This window comes from Pinus tabuliformis, chromosome 3_2 (assembly GCF_031772625.1).
Source record: "Pinus tabuliformis cultivar Carrire ecotype Pingquan chromosome 3_2, CPIR1, whole genome shotgun sequence".
NCBI classification, from domain to species: Eukaryota; Viridiplantae; Streptophyta; class Pinopsida; order Pinales; family Pinaceae; genus Pinus; species Pinus tabuliformis.
This window is the reverse complement of record NC_142302.1, coordinates 866,631,497-866,651,870: the sequence shown is the minus strand read 5'-3', so window position 1 is coordinate 866,651,870 and position 20,374 is coordinate 866,631,497.

The window sequence follows — 20,374 nt, the reverse complement described above, 5'->3', positions numbered from 1 at the left end:
CATTATAGATCCAATGGAATCCTTTGTTTTCTAATTTGAGTAAATCTAATGAGACATTTTACAAGTTTCACTCCATGGGTGTCATGAACAATTAGTGTTTTAGAGCCATTATTGAAGCCTTTTGAGCATGGAGAGGACCTTGTAGGGGCTTTCTAGCCTTGAGATGTTAACTTTCACAACTCTTGCTTATTTGGTACAACTCGTGTTTGTATTTTCTCACTATGTGTTCTTGAGGAAAGCTCTCTTTTTGTACTTCAATGTGGAATTGTTTTATTTCTTTTCTCATTTTCAGATGGAGTAAAATGTCTTGATGTGAGGGCCCTTTTCTTGATGATTACTTCATGATTGACGATAGGTTGTCATGATTTTTAGAGTGAGAGTTATTTGTATTAGAACTTTTCCTTGAAGGGGAAACTAGCCACGCATATTGTTAGCAAAATTTATGTACTCTTCATCATTAAAATATATGCAGGGGTCTAGAGGTGTTAGTATGCCCGAAGATGTATCCAAGGAGGGGTGAACTGAGTCACCATATTTTGTGTTGTCTCTCATCCTAAATTCCTTTATGAGTTAAATGATGGTATGTTAATTGTTTAACGTTTACATGAAAATAACTCATTATCCTTGAAGATACCATAATACTTGTGTTTATATACAACCCATTTTTACTTGCAAAGTGTCAGACGATGGTAAGTTTTTAGAAAGGAGAGGTTCTCCTCCAATTTCAGATCAATTGGTATCAAATTTGGTTCTGACCACATTGCGGGTTTGGGGAAATAGCTACAAATCCAAGATCTATAGGAGATGAATTTGTCTCTTGGAATGAAGAATGTTAAGCTAAGAAGAATATTTGGAATTACTAAAAAGGAGAAGAGACATATGCACCTTCAATTGCAACAAGTGATTGAGGAACAAACTGGTTAGAGTTCCACTTGAGTGATAGTAAAGGGTACCTCTGAAGTGAATCCAATATATGGGCATGGTACTAACACTAGTTATGGACCCTATGTGGAGAATGATGCATGTGAATTTTTTGAGCATCTCAACGATTCTCATTATATGGCTATTGGTAAAAGTTGGTGGCTTGAATCATCTTCAAATTCATCATCAACATCTAAAGAAGAAAAGGCAGGTGGAAAGTCCAAGGAGGTCATCAATATATCAAGATCAAATCCTTTATTTTATGTGTGTTATTTTGCATCATTTGAATAGCATACTAAAGTCATTGGTATAAAGATGCTAGCTCAAATGGGTTATGAAGGAGGAGGCCTCAGAATGAATGGCCAAGGGATCACTAATCCTATAATGGTGAAAGGGAGACAAAGATATCAATGATTGGGATATGCTCATACAAAGTTAAGAGAATTCTCTAAAATGTTTGAGGCAAAGACATCATCAAATGATGATATGTCACACCAAGATGGTAGTGATAATGTCAATTTGTCTCCCAAGAGAGATGAATGCTTCAAAGGACTTTGCATGTCATTGTTCAGTCCACATCATCAATGTTACAACCCAAGGAACATGCATAAATGTCATGGGAATTTTCCAAATGTTGGTAATTTTGATTATTTGTGAGACATGTATCCTCTCACTTTTTGTAATGTAGTTGGCCATTTTGTCGCTAATTGTGAACAATGCAAGGTGGTGGTCAAAAGAATGGACAAGATTCTTGGCATCAAGCATGAAGAACCTCCTTCACATTTAACGAATTCATTGTTGGTGTGCCAGTGATATCACTTTTGTACCCATTGCAACATTCATGGCCATGGGAATGAAAGATGTTGGAAACCACATCGAGAACTTTATCCCAAGAAGGATAAAGAGGTTATGCAAACCAATGCAATAAGCACAACAGGTGGAAAAGATGATACTAGAATAGTTACTAAGGAAACCTTCAAAGCATAATAGATGTAGAAAGAGAACCCATAAGCCTAGGAGAGTCAAAGATTGGGTAGATTGTTTGCATAGTTTGTTTCTTTTTAAATTGTAAATTCTTGTTGTTATCATTACTTCTTTTGGGTACCTTGTAAAGTTGATAATTATAATCTCTATTTGCAACAAGTATGTTTTTCTTTGACATGTTATGTTGTTGGCTTGTTTATAAGTCCAAATGTTTCAGGAACTTTAGGATGAAAAGTGTTTGTCATCCAATTTGTCTAGAGTTGCATCATGTACGCATCGATACAAGTGTTCAAGATAAAACTTTGTGTGAAGGAAATATTTGTTAAAGATTCTACATGAAATGATTATGTTTTTGTGGACAAAGCCAAATGTGTTAATAAATTTCTCTAGCAAAAGTACTTTTGTGTAGAAACTCAGTTTGAGGACAGTAAAGTGAAGTTTGAATCAATACATGAGAGACATTGAATTACTTCTTATTTCCAAGATGGAAATTCAAGTTTGTCTTCAATAATGGAACATGAAGATGAAGTTGTTTGAGCCATGAAAGATGGTTTTAAAGAGAATTTTCAAATTCCATCTGCCAATGTTTTTATTCTTGCATGGCGATAAGAATTGTGGTTCAATTCTTGATAGGATTGTAAGGTATTCACATATAGGATAGGTGGAGCACCTTGATTGGAGCATGCACGAATTAATTGAAAACAAAGAATTAAGGATTTTTTTTGGGAAAGTTTTGAGTTTTTGCCTCATTTTTTTTACTAGGAGAAGCTAACTTTTGTTCTCCTAAAGTTCCTAGTGGGGAGGTATGATTTGAAGATCAAAATTTAGCTTGAAAATGAAAGTGCCAAAAATCTTTTTAAACTAGTGTCAAGTCATAGAATTCATCGCTCTTATTCTAGTGACACTTATTTCACCACAATCTGATGTCGTATGACAAGCTACGATGTTTTGATTGTTTAGCTCAACAACTAAAAACATTTGCAGGGTTGGCTGATTGGGTTGGTGACAAGGTAGATGTCCCACTGATGTCAGCATGTCTACTAGGTGCATATGGAACAATTTAGGTTTGCTAAGTGGTAGTCTCATACATGGCACAATGATGCATTTTGATTGGTTGGATTTGTTTCTCGTGGTCCAATGGGAGGATGAAACATGGCCCAACTGGAGGCCACACTTGGCAGCTTGTGGTAGGACAAATTTTTGTTAAGGGGTCAGATATCCTTAGATGAGATTGAACCCGCAACCTCCATACATAAACTCCAATAGCTTACTACTACACTGAACTATCTTTCTTACCCCTATAGGGCACAGGTGTTATATAAAGTTTCAATGGGCACATTTTGGGAGCAAGGGTCAGGCGATTTCACCTGACTGCTAGTCACCTTCCATCACACAAGAATAATGATGCAAAGGGAGAGGGCTCGAGGACCATGCCTGACCCTCAATCACATGTCATCCACAAGAGCATAGTGAGAGACTGACAAGAACTTAGCAGAGAGGGGCTTGAGACCATCCCAACCCTTCGTCACAGTTCCTCCACTAGACCGAGTGTTCAATATTTAGGAGTTGGGTAGAGTTATGGCCTAGCCCCAGTCCATATTGTCGGCACATAACCAACAACTAATGATTCATAGGGCTAGCACAATGGGTGTAGGTGGTGATCCCTGAACCCCATCCACATCAAATGCCATGCGACAAAAAGTTTGGAAGAAAAGGTCCCTAAGCCGGTGGGGGTAGGTCGTTGGTCTATCCCTTGACGATATGGACCATGTGGCCACATTTTAGTGTTCATAGGGTTTTTTGGAGAAAACTATCTATCCAACAATTTTCACCTTTGGAAGGAAAAGATGCCATCTCCTCAGTGAACTCCAAGGCAGACTTGTTGCTCTGTTTGTCAGTTTATCTAGTTTGTAGGACAGATAACAAGAAAAGTGAGTTAGCCATAACTAGTTGATTTTTTTAGCTTTTGGAGCTCAGGAAGAGTCTAGATAAGGGCTTTTTGAAATTGTGGACCCAATGGAAGCCTCTATTTCTTGGTTCGATCACATATGCAGAGACTTTTGGTAGGTCTGAGTGCATGGGTGTTAGGGTCAATGAGTGTTTTGGAGAAGTTATTAAAGGCTTTTGAGCATGGAGAGGACCTTGTAGGGGTTTATACCCTTGAGATGTTAATTGTAATAGCTGTGACCTATTTGGTACAACTCATTTTTGTCTTTTATCACTATTTCGTATTGAGGAAATCTCTATTTTTGTACTTCGATGTGGAATTGCTGTAATTATTTCTCATTTTCAGATTGAGTACATGGACTTGATTTGAGAGTCATCTTCTTGATGATTGTTTCATGGCTGACTTTAGGTTTTCATGCTTTTTATAGTGAGATTTATTTGTAGGAGAATGTTTCCTTGAAGAGGAAACTAGCCACTCATATTTTCAGCAAACTTTATATACTCTTCATCGTTGAAATGTATGGAGTGTTCTAGCTGTGTTCGTAGGCCCGAAGATGTATCCCACGAGGGGTGAGCTCCGTCACCAAATTTTGTGTTGTCTCTCTTCTTGAATTTCGTTATGAGTTAAATGATGGTATGTTACTTGTTTAAATTTCACATGAAGCTAACTGATTATCCTTGAAGAGACGATAAACATTGTATTTACATAAGAGCAAGTTTTACTTGCAAAGTGTTAGAGGATGGTCAGTTTGTAGGAAGGATAATTTCTCCTCCAATTTCAGATCAATTGATATCAAATCCAGTTCTGAACAAGTTGTAGGTATGCCTAATGTTAGTGTCAGTATTTGAAACCTTCCTCCAGTGATCAAACATGCCCTTACAAAGTGATTTTAAGGTGTCAAGGTCAAATTTTGTCATTTCAGTGACCCTTCAAGCAAAATTTGGTCACTGGGTATTAGGTCTAGGGTTTTGTCAATAAGGTCTTGTAAACACTCAATAATGATCAGCAGGTGCATGATGAGGTCAAATAAAGTCTCAGCAACAATAATTTCCATAATCACATGCTCAGTGATTGAAAAACAGAGTTTTTTATGTTTTCATGTACAAATTTGACGTAATTTCATTTTTTCCATACGTAATAATTTCAGAGGCAGCCCTGGCCACCTTTCCAAGCCTATGCAACTCCACCACCTACAAAGCAAACAAAAATTCAAAACATTCAGTCCATCAAAGGCAAAAAATAAAGCAAATTGCCCAAAAACAGAGTTTTAAAAGCAAGTCAAAACCAAACATTAGAGGAGTGGGTTTTTGTAAATGAAAAATGAAAACTATATGTATATAAACTATTTTTCATGTTTAAAAAGTTCATTTGTGTCCAAGGGAGAAAGAGTGAGCAATTAAAAAGTCGTGTTGAAGCAAAGGAGGAAAAAATCACAGTAAGTTTGGCATTCTCGCTGGCACGACGCACTGGGGTTGGAGAGCGGCGCACTCATCCAGCGCAGCCCATTGGGCAACAATTGGTAGTGTAATTTTGTAATGGGCGCAATGCATTGAGAGAGCATGGCGCACGTGTGAGGTGTCATGGCGCACAGAGCTACAAGGCCTGAAATCACTCACAACCTCTTCCAAACTCACGAAACTGCTAAATCCTCAATTGTCCAAGTAAGTTAACATTCCTTCATGGCCAATGAATGAGTTTATCTTGGTGTTTATCGTGATTTAATAGGAAAAAATTGAAACCATACCTCCTTGCATTTCTTGTTAAAAACAATTGCATAGGGTTTACATATTGCATATTTTGCTGCTAAACCTACTCCTATCATTTTCATTCCTTCATTCCCTCTCTCCCTCATTTTATTTTCTCCTTCCCTTTTCATTCTTATTTACCCACTCCCTAATCCCCATATCCCTAAAACTACTAATCCTAAATCCCTAATCCCACTATCCCAAACCCTAATTGCTATTCCCAAACTCTAAATATCATCCCCTAAACCCTTCTATTCCCCAAAAACCTGTCAGAAATATTCCTAAAATCCTCATACACACTCCCTCCACAGTCCCTCATACATTCATATCTTTGGCAACAAAAACCTAAAGACACCATAAAATCTCTTCATACTCATCTAAGAGAACTCAAACATTGGCAAACATGGAGTCAAATTCTTCCTATGATAGAGATGAGGAGAAAGTCAGTGATTCTTCTAGAGAAATTCATGCACCAAGGAGGCCTCATAAGAGTGGAAAACATAACTGGGAGGAGCCTATTTCACTTGCCAAATTTTTGCCCTGTCCTCTTGCTGTTACATGTTTTCAACACCAATCTTGTTATTAGTTCTGTGAGATGGTGGAGAGAGTCAAGTACCACCATGAGCTGGCCATATTGTTTGTACTCCATCTTCGTGATGGCCAAGTCACTTTGGCAGGTGTGACATTCACCTTGACACCTGTGACTATTGCTCAAGCAACCGGTATTCCAAACGTAGGTGAGCAGTGGATTAAGAGGCAGTTGATAGACATAGATCATTATGAGCCTTATATCAAGGCTTCTTTTCAGAGACATGTCAGTAGAGTTTTCCCATTCAAGCATCTAAAGGACACATATGCTCCCTTGATGAAACTCATAATTAGATATTTTAGCTGCGAGGGCAGATTTCCTCATCTGTACGCCTATCATATTAGATTGTTGATGAACTTTACTAGGGTAAGGATGATGAACCTCCCTTATTTCATTTTCTAAAACATTGAGAAGATGACCACCTTAGTGCAAAGGAAGTGTCCTCAGCAACAGTATAACAACATCTATCACTTTGCACTAATTAAAATTGTGGTTTTGCATCAACTTGGTTCACTAAAGACCTCATGGGAGGATTTCATTTCACATGAGGTCTTCATTGGTCCTCAAGTTCCCCCATCAGTTTTTCATGAGGTAGGAGAGCCTTCACATCAGCATGAGATTCATGAGACACAAACCACTAGTGTGCCAATGTTTGTCACATACCAAAAGGGCACTAGAAGGTTGTTTGCAGCAGCAAAACGAGTACTATCTCCACCCAGGTGGAATGGTTCTCAGTTTCTCCATCAACAAAGAAGGTACAGGACAAGGGTAAGCATCCCTTGCATGATGAGGGACCTTTAGGGGGTCAAGAGGTAGATTTCATTCTTATTTAGGATTAGCAGGATGAGGACACTCATTTGAGCTCAAAGCTCAAAGAGATCATTCAGGAGCCGCAAGATGACATTCAATATTTGTCCCTCAACATGGAAAGAGACAAGTGGATCATTAATTATTTGGAGCAGAGGAACAAACAGCTAGAATATTATCAAACCAACATGGAGCTCCAAAACATAATGGCAAACCGGCAAGCTGCTAAGAGGAGGAAAACCAAATTGACCACACTTGAGCAAGAAATTCAAGTTGATCGTGCATCTTGGCTTGAGAGGGTAAAATTGCACTTGGAGAGGATCCTGGAGAAGGCCAACAATGAGAAAAAAATGTTGAGGAACATGGCATACCACTACTTGTCAAGAAACATGGTGTGCAAAGAAATAATCAGGAATTTGAAGGCCAAGTTGAAGAAAGCCATGAGGAAGAGAAAAGAGCAAAATAGACTCTAGATCGTCGCTGAGGCTTCCTTAGCCCAACACAACACCTAATGAGGAACACTCAACCCAAATTTCAAGAAATTTGGGAAAATTTTTGCAATTTTGAAATTTTTGGCCTAAAAACAGGTTTTTCTGCCTAATGCGCCACGCCACTTGGCACGTGCTTTTGTTAGAGACCTTATTTTGAGGAAAACTCAGCATTTTTTGATTTTTCATAGAAAAATATGAATTTCATCACATGGCCAAGAAATTTTGACAGGTTTTGAGCTTCCAAAAAGGTCAAAAATACCTCAAAAATGACCTTTCTGCCCCTTTTTGGACACACAGGAAGCAGTGTTGGGAGAACAAGGTTTGGAGGGGTAAATGGAGACCAAATTTAGAAATTTGACTTGTTCTAGAAATTAGATAGGCATACCGTTCCAAAAAGCCCACTTGTATAAAATTTGGTACACGGAAAGGCCTCCAAAATAAGCTCCAAAGTAGTGTGGCGCATAGGGAAATCAACGCGGTGCATAGGATGAAATTTGCTCATTTTGGCCAAAAAACTCTGTTTTTAGCCTAGTTTCTTCACATTTTGACTTTTCTCTTTCTAAAAGTCAAACTGATGATGTAATTTGATGTGAATTCATGGATTTTGATGTAATTATGCTAAATTTTCACTCATAGAGGTAGATTCATCATGAAAAAGTAGTTTGCAACTAAATGAATCAGTTTCCTAGGTTTTAGAGGCATGTTGTTCCACTGCCTACTTTTCAGTTCTTAGTTTAGATCTTGTTGAAACAGCTCCTAAACTCATGAAATAAACCCCTAAAGCCTATCATGAGTTGTTTGATGCCTATATCTAGTAGTTTTTCAGTCGTTTGAGAAGGTTGGACTCTTGTGAATGCTTTGAGCATTATTGTACATACATCTTTGTAGTTTGGCAAAGGAATAGACCAGGGTTTGTAGCACTTTATGGAATTCTTGTGGCAAATTTGATTTGGTACCGTGTTTCCTTCCATAATTTCAAGTTTACATATGTTTTACGTATGCCATTATCTCTATGTTCATCTTAACTAAATGAAACAAGGATAAAGGTAGAATTCATTGAGTTGCAGTGCTCTACCTAAGGTTTTGTTTAGTTATTTATGTTTTCAGCTGTTTATAGAGGATCCCTGAGATTTTCATGCCCTCTCCAACTCCTCACTAGTCTAAAAGCTCTCCACCTCACTCGATTTCAAGTGCTAAACCATTTTCCTACCTCGCCCCATAGAAATCTCTGCAAGACTGTGTCCATTCCCCGGACCCAAATATGCCTTTCACATTTGAGCCAGCAAACCCATATAAAATTCAATCAAACTCCTTTGTGCACATACCTAGCCTAAAATCAGTCATTACATCAGTCATCTCAAGCTTTCATTTGCCATATTTTCTAAGATTGATAAGGAGAGAGCCCTCTCTCGACCTGGTAGGGCTAGCTACTAGGATAAGAGTGGTTTGATGTTACCCTAGATTCTGCCTTTCTCAGCCTGAGGTAGATTTAGGCCCTAACAGGTAAAAATTTACAACTACAAGAGCTAGAGGAAATGAATTTCTCTCTTGGAATGGAGAATGTTGAATTGAGAATAATTCTTGAAATTGCTGAAGAGGAAACGAGGCATATGTACCTTAAGGTGCAGCGACTACTTGAGGAAAAATTTGGTGAGAGTTCCACTCCAGTGACAACAAAGGGTATCTATGAACCAGAGCGAATATGTGGGCATCATCCAAACACACATTATGGACCCTATGTGGAGAAGGATGCATTTGAATTTTGTCAGCACCTGAAATATTCTCGTTATATACCTGTTAGTAAAAGTGGGTGGGATGAGTCATCTTAAAATTTGTCATAAACATCTAAAGTAGAAAAGGTGGGTGGAAATTCCAAGGAGGCATCGAATAGATCAAGTTCAAATTCTTTAGTTCATGTTAATAGCACATTTGTTATAACATTTCAACAACATATTAAAGGAATTGGTATGAAGTTGCTATCTTGGATGGGTTACAAAGGAGGAGGCCTCATAATCAATGGCCAAGGGACCACTAATCCTATCTTAGTGAAAGAGAGACCAAGATATCAAGGATTTGGTTATGGTCATAGAGAGTTTGGAGAATGTTCTAAACGGTTTGAGGAAAATAAATCATCGGATGATGATATGTCACACCAAGATGGTAGTGATAATGTCAATTTGTCTCCCAAGCAAGATGAATGCTTCAAAGGAATTTTCATGTCATCGTTTAGCCCACATATTCAAAGTTACAACCCAAGAGACACGTATAAATGTAACGAGAATTTTCCAAATGTTAGTAATTTTTATTATTTGTGAGACATGTATCCTTTCGCTTTTTTTGATGCAGTTGACCATTTTGTGGCTAATTGTGAGAAACACAAGGTAATGGTCAAAATAATGGAGCAAATTATTGGCATAAAACATGAATAACATCCTTTACAATTGAACACTTCCTTTCCGATGGGAAAGAGATAGTAATTTTGTACCCATTACAACATGCATGCGGATGGGAATGAAATATGTTGGAAACTACATCCAAAACATTGTTCCAAGAAGGTTAAAGAGGTAATGAAATCAAATGCAAGGAGCACAACAAGTGGAAAGGTGGTGACTGACACAGTTCCTAAGGAAACCTTCAAAGTAGAATAGATGCAAAAAGAGATCACATAAGCCTAGGAGGGACAAATATTGGGTAGACTAGTTGTATAGTTCGTTTCTTTGTAAATTGTAACTTCTTGTTGTTGTCATTACATGTTTTGAGTACTTTATAAATTGAATGAGAATAATCAATATTTACAACAAGTATGTTTTTCTTTGACAGATTATGTTGTTGGCTTGTTTATAAGTCCAAATGTTTGAGGAATTTTGGGATGAACAAGTTTTGTCATCCAATTTTTCTACAGTTGCGCCATGTGCTCAGTGATACAAGTGTTCAAGATGAAACTTGTTTTAAATGAAATATTTGTTAAATATTGTACTAGAAATGACTATGTTTTGTGGGCAAAGCCAAATGTGTTGTCGAATTTTTGCAGCCATAGTACCTTTGTGTACAAACTCAGTTTGAGGATACTAAAGAAAAGTTTGAATCAATGCACATCTCACATTGAATTTCTTTTTATTTCCAAGATGGAAAGTCAAGTTTGTCTTCAACAATGGAACTTCAAAATGAAGTTGTTTGAGACATGAAATATGGGATTAAAGGGACTATTCAGATTCCATCCATTATCGTTTTTATTCCTGCATGGTGATGAGAATCTTGGTGTGATTCTTGACAGGATGGTAAGGTCTTCACAAAGAGGATAGGTGGAGTACCTTGATTAGAGCTTTAAGGAAGGAATTGAAAACAAAAAAATTAAGGATTGAGCTTGGGAAAGTTTTGAGTTTCTGCCTCGATTTGTTTACTAGGAGAAGCTAAGTTAGGTAGCCCAAAAGTTCATATAGGGGAGGTATGATTCAAACATCAAAATTTAACTCAAAAATGGAAGTTCCCAAAATATTTTGAAATTAGCGTCAAGTAACAGTGTTCTTCATTCTTATTCCAATGACACTTGTTTTGCCTTCATCAGATGTTGTATGACAAAGTTATGTTTTTCTGATAGTTTTGCTCAACAACTAAAAAAATATGCAGGGTTGTTTGACTTGGCAGTCATAGCATTGATTTTAGCATGTCTATTGGGCGTGTACGGACCAATACTCACTTACCAAGTTGTAGCTTGATATAGGTTAGGATGGCACATTTTGATTGGTTGGTTTTTTTTATGGTGCTACAATGAGATAATGTGACATTGCCCAACCAGAGGCCACCACTTGGCACCTCATGGTAGGAAAAACAATTGTTAAGCGGTTGGATAGCCTCAGGTAGGATCAGAACCGTGAGCTCCATTAACCAACTCCAATGCCTTAACACTACATTTCACCATGTTTCTTATCCCTATAGGGCACGAGTCCTATATAAACTTTCAATGGGTGTTTCTAGAGGAGAGACTAGGTGGTGAGCCTGACCCCTTCACACCTTCCATCACAAAGGAAAAACCACAGAAAGGGACAGTGCTCAGTGACCAGCCCTCGACCATGGTCATCATTTCCCCACAAGAACATACATAGAGACTAATGAGAACTTACCAAAGAGGGGCTTCAAACCAACCCAACCCTTTCTCACAGTTCCTCCACAAGATTGAGCATCAAGTATTTGGGACTTGGGTACATTTAAGGCCTAGCCCCAGCCATATTGTCAATGCATAACCACCTGCTAATGATTCGAAGTGCTAGCATGGTGGGGGCAGGTGGCTAACCTCGGCCCCTGGCAACATCAATTGGCATGCGAATAAAAGTCCGGAAGAAAAAGTGCCTAAGCCAATGATAGCGGGTTGTTGCCCCAGCCCTTGGCCATATGAACCATGTGGACACATTTTAGCACTCACATGAGTTAATGGAAAAACTAACTATGCAACAATTTTCAGCTTTGGTGAGCGAAATTTTCACCTCTTGAGCATATTTAAGGGCAGAATTATTGCTCTGTTTGTCGGTTTATCTAGTTTGTAGGACAGACAATAGGAAAATGTTAAGAGAGCCATAACTAGTTGACTTTTTTGCCTATTGGAGCTCAAGAAGAGTCGAAATAGGGGTTTTAGGACATTATGGATCTAATGAAAACCTTTGTTGGCTGATTGGAGTATATCTGAGGAGACTTTTGGCAAGTTTGAGTCCATGGATGTCTAGATCAATCAGTGTTTTGGAGCAATTATTGAAGGATTTTGAGCATGGAGAGGACCTTGTAGGGGTTTTCTAGCCTTCGGATGTTAACTTCAGTACCGGTGAATTATTTGGTACAACTCATGTTTGTCTTTTATCACTATGTCTTATTGAGAAAAGCTCTCCTTTTATACTACAATGTGGAATTGTTGTAATTGTTTTCTCATTTTTAGACTCAGTACAGGGTCTCGATGTGAGAGCCCTTTTCTTGATTATTATTTCACGACTGACTATAGGTTTTCATGCTTTTGAGAGAGAGATTTATTTTTATTAGAATGTTTCCTTAAAGGGGAATTTAGCCACTCATATTGTCAACAAGTTAAATTTTATGATTCTTCAATGTTGTATCAATTACTTTAGCCCAATTTGTCTTTTCTCTAACAATGCATTCAATCATTAGCAGTATAATCAATCATAAACATAATTGAAGAAATTCAAATATATGCAGTGATAAAGAAGACAACAACACAACCATAAGATACAACATATTGGTCCAAGACAAGGGAAAAACCCCACGAGGGGGAAAGCCTTTCAAATCTTCTTCTTTAGTAGATCATCATAAAAATATTTTAGAAGTCAGTACAATGAGACCAATACATATGATTTGCAGCAAATAATAATAAATAAGATCTATAGATCTAAATATCTTCTATAACAAAAGAGAAACTTAGATCTACTAGATCACTAAAGTTGACTAAATATAATATGTTAAAACCCTAGATCTGAACTGGGATGCCCTCATTAACACTAGCTGCAAGCGACTGAAACTTCTGGTTCCCTCTCACAAATAAAGTATGCGAGCGATTGTGACTACAGAGTCACTCCCAGGAGGTCTTTATGCATGCGACTCTCACACTGAACTAAAAATACCCAAATTATCCCCCTTACCGATCTGTATGAGTGACTGAAAAACTCAATGTCCCACCCTTGCTGAGTTGTGCGAGTGACTGAGATGATATGGTCGCTCCTAGGGCTACCTTGTGCGAGCGACTGGGGACCAGAACCTTCCAACCTACCACTGAATCCAGATTCGCTCTCACTGAACTATCTGTGAGAGACTAAAGAGCTAGAGTCAGTCCCTTGCCTACTCTATGCCTATGATCAAGGAAGACAAACTTATGTTCTATGCCAGTGACCAAGATCCAAAAAACCCTAACCAAGAGAAAAGCATTCACCTATAATTTCAAACTTTGTGCGAACTTCTTTCGGCGAACCTGTGCGAGCAAAAACAAAATACAAGAATAGAAACACATCTTGATCAAGTGATCTAAAATGAACTTGAGGTCGCTTCCTTTTATAGGCTTTCTCAAGGGTTTACTTTGGGTTGAGGTTGACCCAAGCAGTTAACCAAGTGGTGAGGGCAAACCCATTCCATAATGAATGAATGAATAAAATAATTCAAAACTTAACTTCTTCTTAACAAATCTTAACCTTTAGGTCAATTTTGGTCCTATCGAAAAGAGGAATTTAATGCAATCATCATCTTGATCATCTGAGCTATCCAATGTGGAATTTTACCCTAGTTTCAAAATTAACACTCCATGTAAACTAGAAAGAATTCCAATTGCTGAAATCTTTTAGTTGCTCTTTACATCATCTTGTCAAGTTGTTGTAATGCTCTGCTCGACTCTAACCACTAAAAATATCTTGGATCTAGAAGAAGAAGAATCGAGGAGCAATAGCTTCCACGCATATCAAGTAATAAGATTATATATATCATACAGGGGAGCACATCTGCAACCCAATCCTATCGCCTATCGATCTTCCCAACAATGACCCATAGAAGTCATTTGGTAGAACACTTGCATCATAATCAACTTGGGTTGTACACTTGTTGGCTTGATGGGCCCTGACCCAGGTTCAACATTAGTCAGCCAAGCAAATGCCTACACTATTGACCCTTTCGGCATCAATTCACAGATCGCACACTAAAGTCTCACCTAAAATAGTATGGGGGGATGTAGGAACCAAGTTTTTTCACCCTGAGATTTTTGTGATGTCGGTTTCATGCCTTAGCTCTGCCTTCATGCATATCAATAAGCCTTTAGGGATTATTGATGTACTTTTCTATTAGTCTTTTAGACCCCTTGCGAAGTGTTGTTGGGAAAAGTATCCAATTCGGAATGCCCCTATCCCACTCTAAGGTGTGATAGTGCCTTAGCAACAAACAAGGTAAACTAATTGAGTATTCTCCTTTATGAAATGTAAATGAGGAAGAAGGATCTAACTAACCTGTGTCTTCCGCTAGTTTGTCGATCCAAATCACTCCTCTCTCCAGTAGCTTCTAGCTTCTTGCTCCTTCACCGGCCCAGCTTCACCGAATTCCTGCAAGATCACAAGAGAGAGAAACTACACAAAGATACAGATATACATTCATAAAAAGCTCAAGATCAGATTAAACTAAACATGTAAGCATAACAAAACATCATTGGTACACAGCATGTAGGAGAAACTCAAGTAGTTTATTGATAAAATAAGAAAGTCCAAGAGGAGATACAACCAAGTGAGTTCCGATCCAGCATCTACCTCCCAGCAAAGGAATCCCTTCCTCTCCTCCAACAAAGCATAAATCACCCAATGTACTAATCTCAATCTCAAACCAACATCAATTCTCTGCAAAGTACAAAATTCCAGCCTCATGAACCTCTGGGTGAGAGATCCATATATAGATGTAAGCAGAGAGGATGAGTCAGCTTATGTTTTGACTTGTGGCTTCTCTCTGTCAGTTCTTGCTTCCACTTGGAGGTTGAGAACCTCTTACTCATCACTAGTCAAATTCATTGAGGCAAGTGTCATTGGAGAAGATTCTGGAAGCTTCCAGGGTCTTTCCACCTCGTTTAATGGGCTTTCCATTTGTCATTTCCCGCTCAGCGCACCCTGGTAGTGCTTCCACCTGCGTTGCAGTGCACCTAGCTAGTGTAGACTCTGCATTTCAACGCAGGCAGCTAGTGGAGCCTCTGAATTGATCCTGAATTGACTATTTCTGAGTGGTTTTTGGTGGAGAACTTCTGGGAGAAGCTGTCATTGGTTGACCTTGTTCCTTTAGGAGCTGTAACAACATCTTTAGGGACTTTGGATCCCTTGAATTATGGACATTTCATGCTTATAGCTGTAAGGCACAAAAATGTCTATAACAGTTGCCCCCTAAAGTATGAGGCCGTTTATCGGGTGAAATGCTTTATTAGGAGGATCCGAAATTCATTCAATGTTGGGAGGAGACCTGTAATAAGATACAATACAATACATTATTTTTCATACTGTTTTCATGATCTAGCTGAGGCGGGCATTCCCATGCTCAGCTTTATAAACTCATTTTTGTGTACATAGGACAGACAATTGTCTGATGATAGACTGATGATCCCACTGAAATCATCATCCTTTGGTAGGATGATTGTCTGTACTACAATGCTGTACATGTCAATGTCTTTATTTTTCCTGAATATATATCACAACCTGGATGGATGAAACTAGATCCGGGGTCTTCAAACTCGTTCGATCTTCACTCTAAGTACAAGTTGATCCATGTGAGAGATGTTCTGAAGTCGAACATGGAAAGACATCGCTTGATTACCGGTCAATGAGGTAAATCGTTAACAAGCGCGAGAGGAATCACCGATAATGATAATGACCCTCAAGGTACTGCAGTACAATTCACGTGGTGTGAATAAAGGACTTGGCATCGAACACCACGCAAAATCTTTCGGTCAAAGGTCATTGATGTATACCTGTCGCCGGAAGTGAGAAACTTTCCATTGAGGCATGCAAGCTTCAAAGTACTGAAGGGGTTGTTCCTAGATCAACTTCTTGGATAATGAGCTGATGTCGAAAAGAAGTGATCCGTCAAAGGAGGGCTTTAATGTATCCCACATCAGTGACACAGAATGGAGCAAATTATTTTGATGGAGGTGAAAACGATCTGATGATATATAGTTCTGGGTGGCGGTCATGAAAGAATGAAGGATAATGTATGGTAGTGGATGGGACACGGTTGACTTCTCTGGATGACTTCTCTTGAACATATCGGCGACACTTATGTGATGGATTGGTAGCATTTACCCCAAAGGTGGATGGTATGGCGAGAGCATGGTGATGTGACCGGTGAATGAAACAGCCCAACCCGACTCAGGCACGGAGCGGAAGTGTCATGTTCAAGAGCGACTTGCTACCAATAATGTTCTTTGAGTTTCTTCCCAATTTTTCCCCAGTCATTGCTGACCAGTACCTCTTTATTTTTGTCAAGCTTGAGGAGGATAACATATGCTTGTTCTATAATTTGCCCTTCGAGCAAACCCATCGCTATGTTTTAACGAGCTTAGCGATAGTGAAACTCGTTCTCGTCTAAAGACAAGTTTGTCGCTATTTATTGTTTTTAACGAGTCTAACGACAAAGATAACTCGATCCTTTTCATTTTTAAAGAGTCTAAAAAGGTACGTAAAGTCAACTCCGAAAGTCCTTTTTCATCATCTAATCCCTTAAGTCCAAAAAAGTATAAAACAATACAGAAGGGATGAATTTTCGATAGTTTTAACGAGCCGAACAAAACAAGCGCTCGATCTTTTTGTGCAATAATCCCTCAGGTCCAAAAAGATTAAAATCTAGAGGAGGGATAGCACTTCCGGTCGCTTTAACGAGCTGGAAGGCCAAAACTCGGCAATATTTTCATATTTTACGAGTCAGATGAAAAGAGCTTAAAGAAGACTCGTCTTTTGAGGAACGAGTGATAAAATGGGTAGCAGCTGATTCCAGGTAAGGGTTGGAATTTTCCAATCACGGCAGTGTCACAAAGATGGCTAGTGAAATCACTCTTCGCAGTTGTTCCTCAAAATGGGTAAACAATCATATGGAGGTGAACGATCGGCCAAATGAAAAGTGGAGGTGACGGTGCAAACACGACCAAGGCTTTAATGGCTGATAATGTTACGTTCACGGTGGTTATTTACCGGAGGGTAGTTCATTTTTTAACGAGCTTAAACACGGAAAAACACTGCTCGGTCTTATGTTTATTTTTTAACGAGCATGAACTATGTGCTAAAAGTGCTCAATCTTATGTTTATTTTTTAACGAGCATGAACTATGTACTAAAACTGCTCGATAATCCAGTCATATGATAAGAATGTCTCATGCAAGATGCCATTTTTTATGGAGCTTGCACCTTACCAAAGCTATGCCCCGCATCCTTTCATTATGCAAGTTCGGAAACGACTAATCCTACGAGTTTAAAGGGTTAGACGTACGGGTTTAAAGGGAGGACATAACAATTTAAAAAATAAATAGCCGCTCCTTTCTTGCACTCCAAAAGGTTTGCATGCCCCCAGGTATAAAGTATGGTTTCAAGGTTACCCCTCAATTTGCAGATAAAACATTTTTTCTACCAGGAAAGGCCTACCTCTTTCAGGTTACCCAAAGATTGTTTCATCAATGCAGCGAACAAAACACTTCTTCGGCGATGTTTACTGAGATAGACAAAGGTGAGTGACAATGAGTGCCAAACACATAACTTTGACAAAAGAATCTTATTCTAGAACAACCCCTCTTCCAATCACGGACGGGGTACGGACTAGTCATATTCTCTTGTGGAAACCTACCCTATACCCAAAGTTTTCCTGCCAAAGCAGACCAGGACGCATGCCCCCTGGGTTCCAGTCATATCCTTCTGAATTACTCGTGCTCATCAGGAGGACGGACCGTGGGTTGAGACATTTCTTGCGTGAAGAGACCATTTAGGGAAGGTATATGACTATTTGCGATGCGTGATCCGAGAAATGAAAGCTGGTCCACGAGCTTGACCACTCTTCCTTCGTGCGGAAAACACATTACTCTAAAGAGTGAGGAGACGATGGCTCCCATGCAATATATATAGTCTCGTCCAAGGAGTAGGTTATAATCCAAGGGTCCTGGAACGACCATCACGTTCATTTGAACAGTCTTCCCTTTCAATGTGATAGGCACATTGGGGAGGATCCCTAAAGGTCGACTGGTTCCTTTATCAAAGCCTGTCAGATTTCTCATTTCAGGCAAAAGCGCTGGCGAACCAAGCTCTTTCCAAGCAGTGGAGGAAAGGATACTCACAGATGCCCCTTCATCAATGATGGTGCCAGCCATGACCATTCTGTATATTTGGATGATAATTCTGAATGGTATGTTTGCTGGCAAACGGGGTCTGCCTAGTTGGTTCCAGTCGAAGGAGACAACTAGGTTTCTTGGTGGTGGGACCGAGTAAACGGCCAGGTATCGCTCTGACAAACTTCCTTCCTGCGATAAAGGAATGGGGAGAGTGCCCCCGTGCTCGTTGGAGTCTGTGTTGATGAAGAGAATTTGGATGGTGTCATCTTTATCCTCTTTAGTGACTGTATCATTCGAAGATAAATCCTCTGAAGGCAAGACCGGGTCAACTGCCACCTCGACCTTTTGACTTTCGTCGGGTATGGATTCAGCTGGTTCATCTTCAATGACCGGCGCTTCAGTTGACCACTTGAGCGGGCCAGCTGGATTTTCAACTAACGAAGGACTCGGCAAGAGTTTTTTATATCCAGGAGGAAGTCGTAACAGTGAAACCGGACGATCATCGAAAACTCTTTTCGCTTCATCTAAGAAGGGACAACGGTGGATGGCGTAGTTGCCTTCGCACAGTCTACAGGGGGATCTAGCTCTCCCTTTTTGTCCAAGGACTTCACTTTCGTTAGTCGACGGTATGCATTCAACATGGCTATCAGAGGTTGATGCCACCGGATTGTGCAAACGGGGAGACCAGTCCCTTAGTATCCGAGGGATGCGGGGACAATCTCTGTGGAAGTGGTCTCCCTTGCATATGACACATGGCGATTTAGGCCTAGTCAGTTCTGTGTGTGGATTTTTGTCAGATGACACTTGTTTTCCCCCAGTCGCTTTTGGCTCCTTCTTCTTCTTCTCTTTCTTCTTCTTTTCCTTCCTCTCCTTAGGAACTTGGTTTTTTGTTTTACCAGTTCCGTCAAGTGAAGAGGAAGGACGAGAGGAAGAATTAGAGGAAGTAGAAGGCTGGTGGGAAACTCTGGACTGGTCTAACTGTTGATTCAACTGTTCAGGAAAAGTCGTGTTCTGAACGACATTGGTTGAGAAGAGCCAGACCGGCAAGCCAATCGTCAGTCCTAGAAGCGAAAATGTGGCCATATGGGGCGCAACAACATCTCCCCAAGAGGAGAAGGGACTAGGATTTCCACCAAGGGGAATTCCTTGGTTGGTGGGTTCCATTTTCTCAACCTATAGATCAACGCAGGAAAAAGGGGTGATTGTTCCGTTTAAAATAAATTTTTAACGATGCTTAGACACAACTTGCTTTTTCAATTTTAAAGAGTCGAGAAAAAGCTAAAGATGACTCTAGTCTCCTTCGATGTTTTAACGAGCCCGAAGTGACAAATGCTCGGATGGACTTTTTCCGTTATAGAGTCTGAAAAAGGCCAAAAGGAACTGCTCTGGAGTTCTAGGTAGAGGGTGTGCCAAACTTTTCGCAAAACCGCAGAACACCTTTTAAGGTACGGGCGGTCAATCTTCCCGAATGCTATGTTCAGTGCATTGCGATCAGTAGGGCGGCCGACACGGCTTCCTAAGGATAAAGGTTTTATGCCTATAGGGGTCTCCCAATATATACTCAACGGTACGTGGGAGCACAATCCGTACTGGCGCTATCGTCCCTCAAGAGGAATCACCCAACCATCAGCGAGATCGACAGTCACTAGGTTTTACGACGCCGGAACACGTCTCTAGCCTAGACCTCTATGTTGTGTGTTAAGTTACAAAGCGTTTTTAAGTTCATTCAATTTATTTTAGGTTGATCTTTTTAGAAGTTTTCCTTTTTGGATCACCACGAGATGTATGATACAATTCCTAATTGCAGTCTAAAGATGATAAGCAAGCTTTTATATCTTTTCAACAATGAAAATCCTAGCTACAAGGGGAAAAGAAAGACACAATCTTTTCTCAAAGAGCATAGAGCACACTGTAAATGCACTTTTCCTAAATCAAAGCATGCAAACTATCAAAATGCAAATGCACATATGCATGTATTTGTTTTCGCTTTCTTAATATTGATGCCTAAAAAGAAAGTTGTTGTACAAATTTGAATTCGATTTCAAGTGAAAACATAAACAAGTTCCTTTTTCAA